The sequence below is a fragment of the Panthera uncia genome, chromosome A2 (assembly GCF_023721935.1).
Source record: "Panthera uncia isolate 11264 chromosome A2, Puncia_PCG_1.0, whole genome shotgun sequence".
Classification (NCBI taxonomy): Eukaryota; Metazoa; Chordata; class Mammalia; order Carnivora; family Felidae; genus Panthera; species Panthera uncia.
In genome coordinates, this window is record NC_064816.1 from 47,684,082 (window position 1) to 47,691,224 (window position 7,143).

Sequence of the window (7,143 nt, forward strand, 5' to 3'; positions counted from 1 at the left end):
ACATAATCAAAATCTCAAATTAGCAAGAAATAAAACATATTAATCTTATAAATGCAAAGAAAGGAAAACAAAGAGAATGCCAAAAAAGGAGTAAGTAATAGACATAAAAGAATATAGAGGAAATAAGATAATATATCAAAATAATGATGAATGGCTGCATCCTTTTATTAAGACAAAATAATAGCTAGCTATATGATGCCTATAGTAAATACAACTTAAATGACATGTTGAGAAAAGTTTAGAACAATAAAGGAAGAAACAAAGAAAAAGAAATCTTCAGTAATTCTACAAAAACAGGAATTATTTAAATATGTGGGTTTCTTTTGAATACAAACCAAGAGGGGATTAGTTCTTTCCACCTCTATAGATGTTTCACTCTTACTTTTGTTTTCTTCTTTAAGCAAGTTAAGAATCAAATTGAGTACAATACAAAATAGTAACTTAAAAGGCTGAAGTTAAAAGCGTTGATTGGCTCTCAAGTGACTTTTATGGGCTTTCGTGTATTTCTCTCCAGAGTTGGGTTTCCTTTCTCTTTATCCTGTACTGTGAAGTGTTGTGTCTTAAATCTCAAAGGGAGTAACATATTTGATTTTCATTTCTTAAAGGACTTCTGACACTTTGCATTTAGGATGTTAACAGTTTTCATGCTATAGCACATTGATTTACCAAGTGCTCAATCCTCCCACCAACCCAGAAGACTACAGATAATCCCACGGTTTGAGACACCAAAAACAACCAGATGGAAGGTGGAAGATCCATACAAGTGGCGCTTTTGCTTACACGGCATCATACAACTACCTAAGAACATCTTAGCACCTAAGTGCCACAGGCACTCTCACCAACAACCTCAACAAAACAAGAATTCTGCATGTCTCTGGTCCCTGACCATACTAAGTCAATGCTATGAGGGCTGTGTGGGATCAGGTTAGTTAACACCCAATGTTGTAAACAAAATATACTGAATCTTGGCAGTGTATGCCTGTGGAAACCTTTCACTCTAGAAAAGATGGAGCTTTTAAATGATAAAATATAGTTCAGATGTCAGGATAAATGTAACATACATTTGCACATAAATCTTGACAAGGTACTGTTGGAGAGAAATAAACTAGCCTTAATCCATTTTCAGTGGATTGTTGTTGTTGTTCTTAAAAAAAAATAGACAATAGTTAAAACATCTAAAACAAGGTGACTTCTCAAGATTTATTAGGATTTAAGGAATATTCAACAATAATTATTTACCGTGCCAAAACTAAAACATAATATTTATGGTATGTTTATTTTATGGCACATACTACACTGACTTAGGAAGACTGTGTTATTTGGTCTTAGTGACCTTCCCCATGAACAAGCCCCATTATTATCTCTTTTAACAAAGGAGGAAATTAAAGCTCTGAGTGCCTCAAGAATGGACTCTTTGCAACTCTAGGAAGTTTTAGAGCCAGGACATGGGCTAGATTCTATTTGACATCAGTCCAGTGATTTTCCCCACCAAGCTGTGCAAACTCCCCAAGAATGTCATGCTAGGTTGTACAAGTCACATATGAAGATAAGAAAAAATTGTATCACATAGAATTTGCCAGATATTAAACTCTCTCCTTCTAAATCCAAAAACAGTTAAATAATTTCTGAAAAAAGGTCTTTGTAAAATATGGCATACTGCCAAAATTTCAGAACCTTGGAATTAGAGTTGAAAGGATGGTGGGTCCCATATCTATTTCATATCATAACTTTAAAAAGCCTGTGTTATTATATATAATAATATCCCATTATTAAATCAGTGCTTATTATTTTTTCTTATGTTAGGTTTTTCCTCTACCCAATGTCTTTTTCCCCCAACAACTACATTTATTTGGACTCCTTAAAGATGGAGACATAATACATTAGCAAGTTACAGAGAACTCCAGGGCTTTTTTGCCCTTATTTTAAGTTATTTCTGGTTCCCTTGATAATTTAGAGAACAAAGGAAGCTTGGATTTTATTTTGAAATTACATCAAAACCAAGCATTTTAAAAGAACATATCAATTTTATGATTTGGAGATTAATTTCAGATTTAAAGGAATAAACAAAATGTAACTAAACATAACATTCACACTCATAATTATGATCAATATCATACATATGAAAAATTCTGAAAACTTACTACAAGCATTTTATTTATCCAGAAACTGCTTAAATGGCAAATCCAATCTATTTTTGAAGTAGCCAAGGAAGTAGAAATGAAGACATTTGAGCAACCAAAAGAGAATTCTGGACATTACAAGCACACCACAGAGGCAAGGCAAGTGCTGCAAATGAAGAAAGAGGCTTGTGTGTAAGACATCAGAACTAGTGTAAACCATGAGGAAGTTACATCTCAAGTGGCAACAGTGACTCATCTCCAGTGGATTTTCACCATGTAGAAATATGAGATCAAGGTCATTGCATCTTCCAAGTTTCAAACAGAAACAGGACTTACAGATGTTTCAGGTGAAATTTCCTCATCTTTAAAACATGGTACAGGAACACCTGGATAGCTCAGTCAGATTAAGCGTCTGACTCTTGATTTTGGCTAAGGTCTTGGACTCAATGTCCATGATTTTGAGCCTCACATTGGGCTCTGAACTGACAGTGAAGAGCCTGCTTGGGATTCTCTCTCTCTCCCTCTCTTTCTGCCCCTTCCTGCCCCTCCCTCACTCTCTCTCAGAATAAATATATAAACTTAAAAAAATAAAAAATAATTTAAAAAAACAATTAAAAAAAAACAACATGGTGCAGATTGGAAAAAAAAAAATATCTCCCGCATCCGAACTGGAACCAAGATAATCCAGTTGATGACTCTGAGCTCTGGGCTGGCTTTACTACCCTACTTAAGCATTGAAGCCTGGACATTACCAATAACTAACCCGAAGTCAGACATTCTAAGACACAGAACTGGAAAGAGAACCCAGGTTTTCTCTTATCTTCCTTATCTTCCTTATTTATGTCACAGCCTTCAAAGGAGACAACTGGTGGGATTTTCTCAGTGGCTATTTCTTTAGAACAGAATGGCAAGTCCAGATCTGGCCACCATAGGGAAACGAGAAGTCAAGCAATCAACATGGAGGGCTTTCCACCCTGAAGCTATCCTCTGTCCATCAGTCAGTTAGGGCTACATTATTTCCCTCTTTGAGTGGCAATTTCTCAGGAACAGTCTTTTAGCAGCCATCAAGGAGATTCTATCAAGGTATATTCACTACTAAATAATCAAGAACCAGGCCCGGGGGAAGAATCACTGTTCATTATCATTGAAACACTACAAGGGGAAAAAAACAAAACAAAAACAAAAAACACTTAACGTTTATCATTACCAAACATATGAAGACATTTTTCTTCTCAAGGTGTTTTTCAAAATTATTTTAAAACACCAATTCTTAACTGTAATCTCATCTCATTACAAGTCATTGACGATTCATGCCTCCTCTGTAACTTGCATTCAAGATCTGCAAGCACTTAGAGCCACATATTCAGATTAAGAACATCTCAAGTGCTTAAATTCTCCAATGGAAACTTTTCTGTTGCCTCATGTATATTGAGCCTTGTCCTCCAACCACCAGGCCTCATCCCAAGCAAACCCATGGATTTGATATGTTATCTATGTTTTCCCAAATACATTAAAGTAGATTCAAAATTATTAGGAAAAATAAAGCCTGTCTTCATGTCATCCAAAATCATCTTTTTTTTACCATCACCCTTGGAGAAACTGACTTAAGCAGAGCTATTACAAACTCTAAAGTTGTCACAGTTTCCTGATTCTTGATAATGTTATTTTTAGTATAGTGATATATCAAGAGTAATAGGTAAATAGGCTTCATTCATTATATTAATGCAAATACTTAAAGTAATAGCAAAAACACATGGTGTTTAATATGTGTCAGACATTCTCACCATGACCCAAGAGATAGCTATTACTATCTCCATCATACAGAAGAGGACACTGAGGGACGGATAAGTTAAATTGCCCAAGGTTATCAAGCCAGTCAGCAAATCAGCAGAGCCTGGGCTTGAATCCCAGGAGTCTATCTTCAGAGTCCAAATGCTCATTAGACTGTACTGTGTCTAAATGAGGCATCAGGAAGCTCTCAAAGTCCTTGCTCCCTCCTATCTGCCAAGGTAAACAAGCATACCACAAGGAAGCCAGAGTCTCAGAGGTCCACACGGATTTGTATCCTGTACTTGAGGCTCTACTACTCAGGTCACACTGACCATAAGGACAAAAAAAATCAGGACCACCTTTAATCAAGGCCCTGAAAGATGTGTATTATTCTTGAGGCCACTGCAATGCTCTGGGAACAGACTCACAGTGGAGATAAAGCCTATCTGTGAACTGAGAGGAATTTTCTGCTTAACCCCACAATATTAATTTCCATCTCCAAATGAGATCCTGCTGAGATGGGTGGAGGAAGATCTGAAAATGAAACAGACAGTAGCAAGAGCAGCACACCTAGCGGCCCAGCAGGCTGCCCCAGACCCACCTGTATACTGCTGCCTGATGAGCTCAGGCAGAGAAAGAGGAGGGAGGGCAGGAAAGGGGGCTCAGAAAAGATCCAAACTCGATTTACATCCACAACATGGAGCAAACAGTTTTCAGGCTCCTTCCTCTTATCCCCCTGATAATCTCATGAAGTAGGCGTTATTGTCATCTGACACATAAAGAAACTGAGATTCTGAATAGTCATGTCACTTGACTAAGATCAGTTCTGTTGGTAAATAAGAGAGCAGAAAGCAAAACTTCAGAACAAAACTTCAGAAAGCAAAACTTCAAAACATGAACAAGTTTATGCTCTGCAATACGAAGAGGGAATAACAGACTTCCAAATGCTCCCTGATTTCAATCATTTGTGAAAAAAATAAAAGCAATATTAACCTTAGAGATTGTGAAGGCATTTTCCCAGGATGCTGTTTATTTTTAAATCTGATTTACATTGTCCATATGGCTCTGTGAAATGGTCTCCATTTACGTTCAGAGAAAACAAATATGTTGTCATTAAAGGTGTTGGAGCTAGGGATTGTAGCATAAAAGGAAACAAGGGCACTGGCCCTCGAATTTCTCAAGGAAGCTGCCCCTGACACTCCAAACCCCTAGATTTATAAAGTGTCATTTTTCCAAATGTTAGGGACCAAACACGAGCAGAAGCCAAAGTCAAGGCACTAGGTCATAAACAGTAAAACTTGAAATGTCAAAGCACATCTACCTCAATTTTCCTCCCAGCCAACAAGGTCAAAGTGGGAAATCAGAGGTTAACAAAGTGAGGTGTCCAAGGTCAAAGAGCAAGTCTGTGTGACAAGGACTAGAATCCAGGCCACCCTGGATATCAGTCTAGGATTCTCTCCTCTACTTTGAGGTTATAGGGCACGGATTATAAGTACAGTGGAGGGCTCTAAGCTCAGATGCACCAGGTATCAAGTTCTGATGCTAATGCTCATTTGTGACTTTGAGCAAGTTATTTAACCTTGTGTACACCTCAGTTTCCTCATTAGCAAAATGAAGATAGTAATAGTGCCTGCTTAATAGAGTTATGAGGCCTAAAAGCCAGATTATCATGCATATAAGCATTTAGCAGTTTGACCCAAAGATGTGTCTAATAAATGTTAGTTTATTATGATGCCCATGAAAGCACATTATAAACTGTAAATTGCCAGTGGATGATATTTATTGCTGCAGCCTAATTTTCCTAACAAGGTAACATACCGTCTTATATAAATCTTTTCTTCCTTTTACATCATAACAGCATGTAGGCAGTTACAAAATAATCTGTAAAGCCATCTTATTTCTTGTTTTTAATGTAAGAAATGCAAACTGCACACGTAATCATTTCTAATATTCCTACATATTGCAGTCTAGACACAGATAGTAAATGCCTCCTTTCACAATGTTGCAGATAAGTCAATAAGATGAATGGTCTTCTCTGACAAAAGTCTTTATTCAAAACATAATTGAAAGATGTAATGTAAGAAAAAACCTATTTTAGCCTTTGTCCAGAGTTCCCAGGACAGAGTACCTAAAACCTGTGAGATTTCTGGAGTGGCAAGATTATCTTTTATTATTTATATAAAGTCATTTTATACCATACCTGAGTTTATGTGAATGAGATAACCATAGCCAAGACCACCGAAGAGCCTCAGCTTGATCAAAGGTGATTAGAGGGTTAGTACTTTCAGCCCTATCCCCTCGTCTCTGTCCAAGGAGTGGAACCAGAGACTGAGTTCCATTACATGACTGATAAGCTCATTTACTGTGCCTCTATAATGAAACCTTGATAAAATCTCTGAAATACTGAGGTTCAGGGAGCATCCAAGTTGGCAAATACATTGATGTACTGGGAATGGTGGCAAACCTGGAGAGGGCAAGGAAGCTCTGCCTCCTCATCTCTCTCCATCCTAAAGTATAAGTATAGCTGTTTCCTGAGTTCTGCTAATTGTTCTAAGGAATTATCAAACCTGAAAGGAGGTCATGGGAACTCTCCAGTTTGTAGCAGAAGTGAAGGTGCCATGGTGACACCTGGGCTATAGGGTTGGCATCTGAAGTAGGGGCAGTCTTATGGGACTTAATCCTTAACCAATGTGTCTGTGCTATCTCTGGGTGGTTAGTGTTAAAACTGAACTGAGTCAAAGGATACCTGAGGATTACTGTCAGAATGATTCAAGAGACAACTGCCTTGGTTCTAAGCCTTCCTTCACATGTCGATAACTGGACTGGGTATGAACTCCAGTTTTTCTACCTCCTCTTGTGATTCTCAGATTCCCCACCTGGAGCAAAAAGAGACTGTCTGCCCCTTATGTCCTCAGGCTGTGTCTGAGATTATGGAAACCCAAGGCAGTCACTGGACATGGTACCACTAAGGTAAGAGTTTGAGAAGCAACTTCAATGACCCCCTAGAAACTTTTCTTGTGTGAGTCATCCCTGGTTTCAGCAAAACCCTTCTAGTAAACTGAGAGAGATACGTTTGCTTCCAAGCTATTGTACAGGGATACAATTCAGCCAGAGACCCAGGTACTTTTAAGGCAGCATGTGGGTGGGAACAGATCCCTGAGTTTTAGTCTTGGTTCTGCCTCTTAGAATTTAAATGACTTTATCAAGGTCATACAGCTAAGGAGTCCCCATTTCCTCATTCATCCAATGAGAA